At 48.7% G+C, this 12,711-nt stretch overlaps 1 protein-coding gene across 3 annotated transcripts in view; it reads left to right on the forward strand.

Moving 5' to 3' along the window:
* Window positions 1–5,479: 5,479 nt before the first annotated feature.
* KCNS3 (potassium voltage-gated channel modifier subfamily S member 3) overlaps window positions 5,480–12,711 on the forward strand; it is a 39,827-nt gene continuing 32,595 nt past the window's right edge. The window contains exon 1 of one of the 3 annotated variants that reach the window (XM_060649115.2): window positions 5,480–5,691. The gene's annotated coding sequence lies outside the window, so the exon portion shown is untranslated. Of the gene's footprint in view, window positions 5,692–6,304; window positions 6,455–12,711 lie in introns of those variants that run through there. The other 2 variants (XM_060649124.2, XM_060649105.3) reach the window with 2 other exon arrangements.

Raw genomic sequence — 12,711 nt, forward strand, 5'->3', positions numbered from 1 at the left:
CTAGTACATAAATATTTCAATATTTCTATCAACCCTGTCCATACCCTATGACCAGCAATCCTGCTGTTGGGTATGTATCCACCTCTCCCATTCTTCCCAGGTCCATAAGGGGGCGCCTGTGAGGTTGTCCAGTCCAGTGCTGTGGTGGTGGTGGAGAATGTGGCGCATTCTGGGCACCTGTCATTGGGGAGGGGACGATGTGCACAGTGGAAAAGAGGAACAGACCAGAGGCACACAGAGCAATAAGGATGGAGGTCAAAACCACCACAGTGTGGAGTGAAACACTCGAGAAGATTAAGATAAAGGACAAATTCCATTTGCATAAATTAAAAATGCATGCATTCAAAGCAACCTTGTACAAGGACACATGGAAACAGAAGGTTATCAATAAGCACATTAGAATGGCTGCCTGTGGAGAGTGGGCTGGCAATGCATGTGTGGAATGGGGAATAAAGGAATAAATAAATAATAAAAACAGGAAAGAGGCTTTGTGTGTGCTGCTGCTGACAATACGCCATACTTGAGTACGGTGAGGGATTTAATCCTCTGTGACCAAGAGAAAAAAAAGGAAAAGGCAAGAAACATGAAGTCATTGCAGCTGCCCAACATCCATGGGTAGTTGCAGCTGCAATTAAAGAGGAAGAGGAGGATGCATTTGAGAGAGTGCTCTCCCAGCAGACAGCAGGGCACTGATTTTCCACCTTGCTCCTCCAGAAAGATCTTTTGGTTCCTTCTTGTCACCCTACCATTGCAGTAAAAAGTTGTGATATTTTTTCAAAAGAAATTTTAATACAAAATTCCTTCCGTCCCAGAGACTGAATAGACCATTTCCACCACCACCCCCTTGGAAAGAACTCAGTCATGTGCTCTCGCCTAGTGGCAAGTTCTCCCCCACAGGTTTGGACATGTAGACTTTATCCTGGGCATCCATCAAACGGGATGACCAGACCCTGGTTTGTCTGGACTAGTTAGGTTCCTGAAACCCTGGATTTTAAGGTTTTTAAAAGTGGGACAATCCTAGGGAAACCAGGAAGAGTTCGTCACCTTATGATCCAGGTGACCACTGGGGATATTATTACTGAAGAAACAGAAAAGATCACGGAGTTGTGCCTAGCAGTCTCTACCATGCAGCAACTGTTCACTTTTCTAGTTGGAAATAAAGGCTAGACCCTAAGTTCCATTGCAGGAATGAAGGATTATTAAAATAGGTGTATAACACCCCAAAAGAAGGAAAAACCATGAGGTTGACTCATTTGGTCTTTGGTACCTCTGGGTTTGCTTTCTTGTACTCTCCTTGAAGTCTGAAGGCCTTAGTTCATCCATCTATCCATCCACCTATCCACCTATCTATCCATCATCCATCCATCCATCCATCCATCCATCCACCATTCATCCACCTTTTTATTCTTTTTTAAATTAAAAAAAAATTAAGCTTATTTATTTTGAGAGAGACAGAGACAGTGTGAGTGGGGGAAGGGCAGAGAGAGAGGAAGAGAGAGAATCCCAAGCAGCTTCCATGTTGCCAGTGCAGAGCTCGACATGGGACTGGAACCCATGAAACTGTGAGATCATGACCTGAGCTGAAACCAAGAGTTGGATATTTGACTGAGCCACCCAGGCACCCCTACCTTTTCATTCTTAAAGTAGGCACTGAGCATCTGTAATGCACCCAGCTCTCAAGATACTGAGATAAATAATACTACATAGTGCCTGCCCTCAAGGAGCCCACAGTTTAATTGAGAAGACTCAATCTAAAAAGGTGACAATATTATAAGAATATGACTGTAACTAGAGGTTTGTACAAAGTATAATGGGACCCAGTAGAAGGAACAACTAAATATGATTTGTGGGTCAAGGAAAGCTTCAAAGAACTAGTGATAATGATACTGCAGGTTAAGTTGGCATTTGCCAGGCAGAGGAGGGGGCATTCTAGAAATAGGATTCAGGCAGGAACAAGGCTCAGAGAGCACACAATGAGCACAGTGGAAAGATGGATCTAATGTGTCAGGATGGAATGTAAGAATGGACCATGCATGCATCAGGGCAGGGGAGGACTGTGGGTATGAGTGAGACAGGAAGAAAAGTGTGAAGAGCTTGAAATGTGACTGAAAAGGTAGGTTGCAGCCAGATTATGAGCACATCCCTTGGAGTGTTTTTATAGACAGAGCCTTTACTATGCTAAAGTGTATTATGAATATGGACAAGTGGAACACAGTATGTGTTTGCCCAAAGTCTTTTGAGCATGACACAGGTGTTCTATGGAACTCATCTTGGGAAATGCTCAAGGGTCCTCAGAGGAAACCTCCAATTCCCTGAGAAGAGCATTCCTTTGCGCCTGAAGACTTAAGCCATATTCTGTTACAGAGATTTTTTCTTTAATAATTTATAAATTTTGTCCTTTTATCTATAGAATTGCAAGGCTTTTAGAACTGGCAAACACCTTGGGGGTCATCTTGTTCAAACCCAAACAGAGAACCTGAGAGGAGATATCGCTGAGCTGATCAGAGGCAGAGAAAGATTAGAATTCAAGCTTTGGTCTTGAACACCACAAATATTTAAGGTACTTTCAATCTAAAAATAATATAGCAGGACATTTAAAGTAAGCTTACAAATAATTTGTGAAAGAAGAGAAATCATTGTAGCAATTATCTGAAATAAAAGCATTCTAGCTAATTAACTAGATCCAGTCTTTTTTTTTTCGTATCTTTTTAAAGTTTATTTTGAGAGAGACAGAGACAGTGCAAGTGGGGGGTGGGCAGAGAGAGGGACAGAAGAATCTCAAGCAGGCTCTGCACTGCCAGCACAGAGCCCCATGCAGGGCTCCAACTCACAAAACCATGATCATGACTTGAGCCAAAACCAAGAGTTGGATGATCAACCGACTGAGCCAACCAGGTGCCCCAACTACATTTAGTCTTGACCTGCCTGGCATCCAAGCAGAGATTGATGTGATGGTTTATATGTTTCCTCTTTACCTGATGGAAGAAATAAAGCATATCACTTCCCATCAGAAGCACATGGAGCTGAGCAGTCCTATGATGGAGCCTTCAGTAATTCACTGCACAAATATGCAGACCCTATGAAAGGTCCTAGAAATTCAGCCTTCAAGGAGCTCATTGCCTGGTTGAAGATAAACAATGAAAATTCAATATGGTGGGTGCTACCTAAGCAAGAAGCTAAAGGCACTGAGGGAGCATGGAGAGGAGGTACACAACCCAGGGTGGGTGGGGGTGGGGGTAGGTGGGTGCTTTCCAGAGGGTAGTGATTAGAAACTGAATGGTCTCCTAAGAGAAAGTGAGTTGCTTGAGCAAAGAAGGCTGCAGGTTGGGAAGGATATTCCAAGCAGAGGGAGACCACTGTGAGTGCAGGGCGACATGAAAAACACTGGCGCTTTGGGGGAATTGTGTTTCACATCCTGAGATGGGCTGGAGTGACACTCAGGCTGCTGTCTAAAGGGAAGCCAATAAGCGGAACCAATGGAATCAATGTTAGCCACTATTACAAATGCTTCCTCACTCACCATCTTCTTGCCAGAGGTGAGAACACCTTCATTTTCACACGTAGACCTTTTTCAATTTAAAAAGCAAATCAGTACTTCCCTTACTTCCAGCGGTGACATTCAGCTGGGTTTCTGTCATTTGGATTTTAGAGACAACGAAGGGTCAGGAAAAGGTTTGGGAGGGAAGAGGAGAGGGAGAACATGGACAGTGGGTAAGTGGATAAGAGAGAAAGACCTTAAAAAGGAGTGTCCAGAGCAGGAAAGAATATGGAAACCTAGAAGACAAACTGCATTGGGCCCACATTTGCTTGAGACGTCTTCACTGACTCTGGGAGTCTCTTTGGAAACTATGGAGGAGTGAGTACTGTTGTCAGCTGATGATGAACCCCTTATAGGTTAATGCATGGCTTGTCCAGATGCTTTTCTATGTCCATGGCTAATGAAAAGGGGATGGGGTCATATCATGTGGCATAAAGACATTTAGATGGTGTAGGAAGGAGATGGGTGTGTGGGAGGAAAGAGGCAGTCAAGTGGATCAGAGCAGGCACTGTGGCAACAGAGACTGAGGTCAGAGGAAGAAGCCCTAGTAGGAGGGGGCGGTGATGGAGAGCATGGTTTTGTGTGTGTGTGTGTGTGTGTGTGTGTGTGTGTGTGTGTGTATGAATGCATTTGTCACTTTGCCTGGCCCAACCTTGGTAAACTGTCAGGGGTGAACATTTTGGGAATAGACATGTAATTTATGGTCCATACAATGCTTTCCTGTTTATTATTCTATTTGCTTCACATGATCATCTGTAAGGGAGGAAGTTTTCTTATAGAAGAAGAAACACCATGTTCACTAAGTGACTTGCTTATGGGGCTCCCCCTAGGGTACTGCATGATGAGAACCCCAGTCTGTCTCTTAAATCTGTGCCCCTTCTACACCCCACCTCCATATGGCCATAGTGGAGGCCTGTCCTTTCTGTCTCCAGATTTCACAGATGCCATGTGGGGGTGCTTTCTGACCTCCACCATGGGTGCCTTCCCTCCAGTTCACAGGTGCCATCCAGACCCATGAGAAAGACCTTGCTCCCTGACTCTTCTGCACTGCAGATGCCTTCTGCAGTGCTTGGAAGATTCTGAACATATTTCATTCTCAAGTAAACAATGTTGGACTTTTTGGATAACTTAGTGATTTAAAATGATTAAATAGCTAACTGCTGGGAGAGATTTGGAAGCATTCTTCTTAGGTGCTGATAAAATATAAATGTATTTTTAGAATAATCTTAGATCTTACCCTAAACATCATGATTGCATATGCAAATTACCTTCTTCAGAGGCTTGCAAACAGCAGTGTAGACAAATGCTTTGGATCCTCTTCCACAACAGGGGACAGGCTTGGGGGAGCCAAAGAACAATGGGATTAGGGACAGAGGGCCCCCAATACCTGTTCTCCAGTCACTTGCATCCCCACCTTGCCTTCCATGAGCCAAATGAAAATGCTGGTGTCTGAGGAAAGACTGTGTTGTGCTTTCTCTTCTCTGCCATTCCTTCTTGCTACTATCCTTATCCCTGTAAGGAGCAGATTTCACCCCCTTTTAGCCTACCAGATACTGTAAACATTGCTCCTTTTGATTCCTATTGTGGGTTTTGATCAAACAAAAACAATGTGAAAATCCAAAGACATCAGCCGGTACTTGGACGAGGTCAAAGAAGGTGTCTTTCACCTTTTCCGTACATCCCCTTGCCCCTGTCCTCTCCCATGTGCCTGGTTCAGGGCCTGGAACTTCACTCTGTGTGGTCTTGCTAGGTGCTAGTCAGAGGCCAGTGGTCAGCAGGTGCTGGGTTGGGGGCGGCTGCTCCACTGCGTGATGTGGGGCGGGAACCCAGGAACACTGGGAGCCTACAGCTTGGAGCAGCTGGCTCTGAGGAATTATTGCAAGTCTGCACAACTTAAAAATCTGCAGTTTGGGGGCGGGCGGGGGAGCGCGGGGGTGGGTCCCCGAGCGTCCCATTTCTCCGCCGGGCGGTTCACTGAGTTCTTGCTCACTGCAGAGGGGCCCGCGACGCCTTCTGGACCGCACGCCGCCCTCGCTGAGGCCCGGGTTTGTTCCTCAACCTCGGCCGAAGGCATCTCCCTCTGACCCCTCTTCCATCCTTCGGGAAGGAGACTCGACTCGTCCCCCTTTCGCTCAGTGCATGTGACTTGGTAGGTAAGTCGAGGAACGGAGCGTGTGAAACAGTCTTGTTCTGCACCGTGCACGAGTCTTCGGGCAGCGGGGCGGCTGGTAAACAGGCAGGACCGGGGCCGTTTTTTTCTTCGCACTTTGTTTTAAAACAAGTTGGGGCCTCGGGACTTCCTAAGAGAATCCCAGCCAATGTACAGAGTGTCGCTTGGGTCGCGACTTCTGGAGAGGCAGTTGCCGGAGGCGCCGGGGCCGCGGAATGAGGTGGTCGGTCTCCCGCTGGGTCGCGGCTCCAGCCCGGAGGGCGGGCAGGTAGGAGGCACTGGGCGCGCTCCTGCTCCCACCCGGACAGGGCACGCGGCTCCGGGGGTGACTCTGCACTCGGGCCTGGGCGGGGGCGCGCGCTCCGCAAGGCCGCCTGTCTTTCCGTGCATCCGTGGGTCGCACGGCCTGAGTCCCGCAACCTGCAATAGCCGGCGTCTGAGCGCCGGGCCCTCCGCCTGGGGAGCGCGGGCGGAGGGCCCGAAGCCAGGCGGCTGCCGAAGCCCGACCAATGGGGCGGCGGCCGAGCGGCCGGCCCCGCCCCGTCCCGCCCCGCCCCGCCCTATTCGCGGCTCCCAGGCGCCTAGCTCCCGCCGGGCGGGACGGACCGACGGACTCAGGCGGGCCACCCCGCTCTCCTCGCCGCCGCCGCGGCGGGCGCGGGGCCGCGCGGCGAGGCCTGATTCCTGCAGCGCGGGCAGGCGGCGTCGCAAAGCGGAGCGAGCTCGAGGCGCCGGGACTCCTGCAGGTACCTGCTCCTGTCCCCTCCTCCGCGCGCACTCCGGCGACTTCCCCGTGCGACCCCGCAACTTTCCCCACCTTTTGCTGCCCCAGCAGCCCCGCGGGCCAGGTCACGGGGGCAAGACCGCGCAGGTCTAGGCCCGCAGGGACTTTGCATTCTGCTGGGCGCCTGTCTCGCGGCGCCCCTCATCCTCCGGTCCTCGGAGCCCGCCGTCGCTGGTAGTCCTAAAGATCCGCCTGTTGCTCAAGCTGCGGGTGGCGAGACTGGCTGGGCCCCTCTGAAGGCCTCGGGAGGGTATCTAGGATCCTCTTTGGGACGTGGGGTGGGTAGCTGCGGGGTAGAGGACGGACCGGAGGCGGGAGAGTCGGGGAGCGGAGGGGGGCGGGGGGGAAGGCGGCACTTTGCGTAGGGCATCCCTGGGGCGTTTCCTTAGCCGGGAAGCCTTTCCTTCTCTTCCTCGAGAGGAGGCGCTTTCCTGGCGAATGTAAGTGCTTCCCCGGCCGCCTGCTCCGCCTTCTTTCCTGGCAGTCCTCCCCTCCCCTTTGCCCTACAGCGGTGCAAGGCGCCCCGCGACAGTTGCAGGGAAGAGCGCACCCAGGGCCCTTGTCCTGGTGCGGCGCTGCGCCCACGGACTGCCGGGGCGCTCGGGGTGGGAGACGCTTGGGGCTTGCAGGGCCCATGTAGACTCGCCCGCCGACTCCTCGGTTTTGCAACGGTGGTGGGGGGTCGGGAACTTCCCTTTCCCGCGCTCCTCGGGGTAGCTGCCGGACCTCTACACGTGAATGGGCTGGTGAGCAAGCCAGACCTTCCGGCAGGAGCCGCGGCAAGCCGGGCTGGGAGCCTTTCGCATTGCAGGGCTCGGTCTCCCCGCCCGTCCCCCCCCTCCCCCTGCCTTCCCCGCTCTGTCTCTTTTGGGAAAGGAGCACCTTTTGCGTCCTTGCTGTCACACGCATTTCCACAAGGGAGACCGAGCCGGTAGTCTAACTCCGGCTGCCCGTGGCAGGGGTGGAGGACAGCGAAGAACCGCCTCCACCCACCTGAATAACCCGGGGGCTCTGGTTTGAGGCCAGAGCGTGAGCGGGTGGAGCGGGGTTGTGCCTAGTCTTCATAGAGAGCGGACTTGAAGTTCGTCCCGCTCCTGGATTTTGTATTTCATCTTACCCTTTGAAGAGTGGGGCAGGTGAGGAAAACCAGATCGGAAACCTTCCCCTCCCTTTTTCATGTATTTGCTTAAGTGATTTGCATAACTATTTGCATAGAACCGTGTGTGTTTCCCCCCTTTTTAGACTACTTGCAAATACCTTGCGCAGGTGAAGAGGAAGCAAGCATTTTCCTGAGCACCTGTCCCTTTGCTAAAGGGAGATGCCCTGGTGCTTCTCTTCCCCACATAGTTCAGGCTGAAAGAGGGCGGAGTTGATTTTGTGGTTGAATTTGGTGTAATATGTCGGTTTCCCTCCTTCCCTGGGTGGTAAATTCCGCGGGGGCATGGATTCATCACTTTGCCTTTACAACCAGCTCCCCCTGGGCTAGGCCCTGGGCTCTGCTCTGGGGGATGCGCAGCACGACATGAATCTCTGCTCTCAGTCTAGTTCTGTTCTTCCTTTTCTTTTTTCCACCAGATTCCTTCCTTCTCTTGATCTGATACTAAATTTGTGTTTTTCACAACTAGGGATTGTCAATATTGGGGTAGGGAGGAGAAGGTGGTCCTGAAGTGCTTAAGAACTCTGAATCCAAAGCAGGTGGTGAATATTCTAAGGAGATTTGTGGGATCTGTTTTAATTCCGGCTTGTGTCTGAGCCATTTTTACCTGGAAAACCAGCCTGAATAAGCCCATTCATCAGTGCGGCAAAGCCAAGCTTTTGCTGGTCAAGTGTATAAAAATAATTAGGGTAGGGGGTGGAGGCAGTCTTCGCTCTGTTTAGAAATATTAAAATATTAAAAATCCAATACTCTGATGCTTGGGTTTGCCAGCAAAGCACCAGCTAAGTATTTTTCCTTCTTCCTTATTGTTTTTTTAAAGAAAGATGGGGAAGAATGGGGACTCCAGACACCTCCTCTATCTTAAGTGAATTTCGCCCTTTGCTGTAATTCTTCCAGGACTCTGCGTCCCTCTCTTCTACCCGAGATCTCAATCTGCCCTGTGTCTGGCATTTGGGGTTGGAATGTGTGCAGCTTTGAGAGAGCAGGCACCACAGGGTTTCCTCCTCCTTTTTTTTTTTTTTTTTTTTTTTTAATAGAGAACATTTATTGACTGCACACCATATGCCAGCTACTCTTCTCGGCACTTTTCCAGGCATTATCTCATTTAATCTTCAGAACAACCCCATTAGGGAGTGAGGCTTTCCTTCTTCATCACAGTGTTTCTGGGGAGCCAGCACTAGGTGGGAGCCCTCTAGGTATATTCTGAGTCCCATGGAAGATCAAAAGAGGAGGCTGGGCTTGGGGGTCCCACTAGCAGGCAGGGGCAGCTATCCAGGGTAGTTCCAGGCAGAGGGGAAGGTGGGTGTCTTTACTGCCCTTGCTTCTCAGGTTTCTGGAAGGTGGATTCTCCAGAGTGCCACTTGGGTGAAATACCCACAAGGATGTGCGGTCCAGCCCTGGTTTCAATCTCTTTATGGCTCCTGGACTTAAGTCACTTATCATCTCTTGACTCTCAGTCTTTTTAGCTACAAGGATCTAGATGTCTAATATTTGTTATTACCCTCTACTAGGCACTGTGCTAAAAGCTCTCTATGTATTGACTCATTTCATCCAGATGGCGACCTTTGGAGGTGGGGGTCTATTATTACCTATTTTAGTTTTTAAATATTTATTTATTTTTATTGCAGTATAGTTGATATACAATATTATATTAATTTCAGATATACAACATAGTGATTTCACAATGCCATACATCACACAATGCTCACCACGGTAAGTATAGCAATTATTACCCCATTTTAGATGAGAAAAAAAAAGAGAGAAATGAAATGACTTGTGCAAAATCACACAAGTAGGACTATGTGAAGCCAAGATTTTATCCCTGGCAGTCTGGGTGCAGAGCGACTGTGAAATTCTGCACTCCTCATTCATCCCTGCAGCCCCAACACTGTGCCCTACGCCAACCAGATGTGACTCGCTGTTACCGAGTTACTTTTTGGCCTCTGTCTCATCCTTAGAAGGAACCTTGAAAACTGCATTAGAGAAATGTTCTTCTGGCTTTTGCCAAAAAAGTCTTCTTTCCAATGTAATTGGGAAAAAGGAAGACAGATCATAAAGATCATGGGCTAGGTAAACATTATGGCTATTTCCAGAAAAAGTGCTTCTTATCCATGAGAAATCCAGAAAAATCGTAGAACACTTTGTCCTCTGAGTCAAATCTGTCAAGAAAGCCAATAAGTAACCAACCTATGAGAATCTATTGTGTGGGTGCCGTGTGCCCAGTACTGCAGATACCAAGGGCAGGCAGAATAAAAGATGTGTGTTCTCTGAGCCTGAACACACAGTGGACCTGGAGACTCAAGATTAACAAGCACGAGACAGGTCAATACAAGATGCTAAATATTTGCCTGATAAAAGTCACAAACTGTCACATTTGTATAGCCTACTATAGTTTGCAGAAACTTTCGCAGGGTTATCTCATTTAAGTTCTAGTAACAGAGTGTGATAAGCAATGGACAGGTAGTGGTTTGGAAGCCCAAGTTGCAGATGAAGAAAACAAGGCAAAGTGAGCCACTTGGAATTGGTCATAGCAAGGGGTCTTCTGACTCCAAAGACATCATCCGTCTGCCTCTCCAGTAAGGTCGTGGATGTGGAGGGTCCTTGGAGGTGGCTGATTGTGAATTTCATCCTGAAACTGGATTTTGGGCACTGCTCTTGGCAGTCAGGAGGCACAGGGAAGGAGGAGAAAATATTTGTTGCTGTTGTTTTATTTTTGCATTCAGGAGCCTGGTATGGGAAACGTGGAGAGAAATCCCAATTACGAATTCAATAACAATGTTGAGAATGTGCAATCAAATGTAGAATCTGACTTAGAAGAATTTCCGTCCCTGCCTTCCTTTATCATTTTTCTTTCTCTTATCATTTCTTTGTGGGCAAGGGGGTCTTGCTCTCCTTGCAATCCTGCAGAGCCTTGCACCATGGTTTGCTTGGAGTAGGTACCCTTTAAAATTATCTTTAATTGCACACATGTTGAATGATAAGGGGCTAACATCTGCTTTTAGCTAATAATGTTACAGATTAGCAGTTAATGTTGATAGCAGCTGGCTTCAGTGTGCTTGAGGAGGTCCCTGGTGAATGAAAGCCTCTTGCTCATCATCCTGAGCAGATCATCTGAGCTCAGCTGACCTTCTAGCAGATGCTTATCAATGTTGACTTAACAATGAACTTATGTAATCATATGTATCCTCTTTACATATAAAAATATGTATAAGCATTCATTCCACAAGGATTGGAGTACTTACCCAGTGTTATGCACTGTTAGGTGCTAGTATGCTGTGGTAAAAAAAAAAAACAGACATGTAGGGGTGGGAGGTGGATGGGGAGACAGATATTAAACAAAGAAATACAGACATTTAGGGGCGCCTAGGTGGCTCAGTCGGTTAAGCGTCTGGCTTCAGCTCAGGTCATGATCTCGCGGTCTGTGCGTTCGAGCCCCGCGTCGGGCTCTGTGCAGACAGCTCAGAGCCTGGAGCCTGCTTCGGATTCTGTGTCTCCCTCTCTTTTTGCCTCTCCTGCTCATGCTCTCACTCTCTTTCTCTCTCAAAAAAAATAAGATGAAAACATTTTAAAAAAGGAAACAAACATTTAAGGATTGGCAGGTGCTCTAAACAACTTCCTAGGAGAGAGGAATAAGGATGGGGAAGGCACTAGTTAAGATGTGGGAGCTGGGAAGACCTTTCTGAGGAAGAGACTTTTCATTCGGAGGGATGGACAGGAGTTGATCAAATGAGAAGTTTATCAAATGAGAATTCCAGGCTGCGGAGGGATGTGAAGCTTTGAAGGCAAGGATGCACACTGATTCTTGGAGGAACTTCTGGAGAGCTGGGTTGGGTGGCTGGGTTGAGGCTGGAGAGGAGGACAAGGGCAGATCACGCCGCACCCTTTATGCCAGATTGGGGACCTGAGAGTTTATCCAGGGGTCTGTAGGAAGGAGCTCGCGGATTTGTAGGAGGAGAGTATCAGGAGCCAATTCATATTTCTGCAAGATCACCTGTGAAGAACGGATGGGAGAGGCTCAGGCGTGGCAGTTGGGAGCCTCCTTGACTGGAGTGTCAGAGAGTTAGGACCTAAAGCCATCTCGGACCGAGTGAAAAAGAGTGCGAGGGGAGGAAGTGGAGGCCACATCTGTGCAGGTTGGTTGTGAAAGGGACTGGAGAGACTGAGCAGGTGCCGGATGAGGTGTGAGGCTATGCCCGTCTGTGTGGAAGCCACCCTGGCCGAGGTTAGGGAACTGCACCCACGTCCTCAGTGAACCAACACGTCCACGTCTCTGTGCTTGGACTTATATGGCACTTGCACTTCTAGAAGATTAGAAATGTGAATCCTATTCTGGCTTTGTCACTAACTGCTGGGGAAATTTGAGCTTATCTCTTGTCCTTCTCTGTTTGTTTTTGTTCTTGTTCTCCTCACAGCCTGGTGATTTTATGATTTAAAAAAAAATAGGCGATCTGTCTATGGATACTTTTCTTCAGTCGTATCATTCGGATGTGTTAATTTGGATCGTTTTCATAAATTGAATTAGGAGAACTATGAGTGGGTATGTGGAACATTTGTGGTGAGATTCGAAGCATTTGCTCTTTGATGATTACCAACTGCCTTCAATGGAGAGACACCAGTGATAGGCCTGGTGGTGTGGAGATGCCGAGCCCCACCGAGATATGTGGGAGTGAGGCCTGGTGGAGAGCCCCGGGTATGGCTAAGCCAACTTTCTGTGTCTCGGTGGAATCCCTCACCACCTGCTCTTCATCACGTGAGACTCTTCCTCCTTACCCGTGGGTATCTTATGAAAAGATTCAGGAGAGATACCTGGGGACCCAGGTTTGGCAGAATATGCTGGACTAAAGATCAAGAATGAACATCACAGGTAGCCTGATGGGGCCTTGAAAAAGTGATCAATTTGTAGCTGTGTGGAATGAGAATATAGATAGGACCATAGAACTGAAAGTTACCCCCAGATCAGTTAAGACATTTGCTGCTTCCTGATGACTTCTTTCAGGAATGCTGACTTCTCTCCTGGGAAGTAATTATTGTGGTGAGATAAAAGAATGCCAGCAGACTAAACT

The sequence above is a fragment of the Panthera onca genome, chromosome A3 (assembly GCF_046562875.1).
Source record: "Panthera onca isolate mPanOnc1 chromosome A3, mPanOnc1 haplotype 2, whole genome shotgun sequence".
Classification (NCBI taxonomy): Eukaryota; Metazoa; Chordata; class Mammalia; order Carnivora; family Felidae; genus Panthera; species Panthera onca.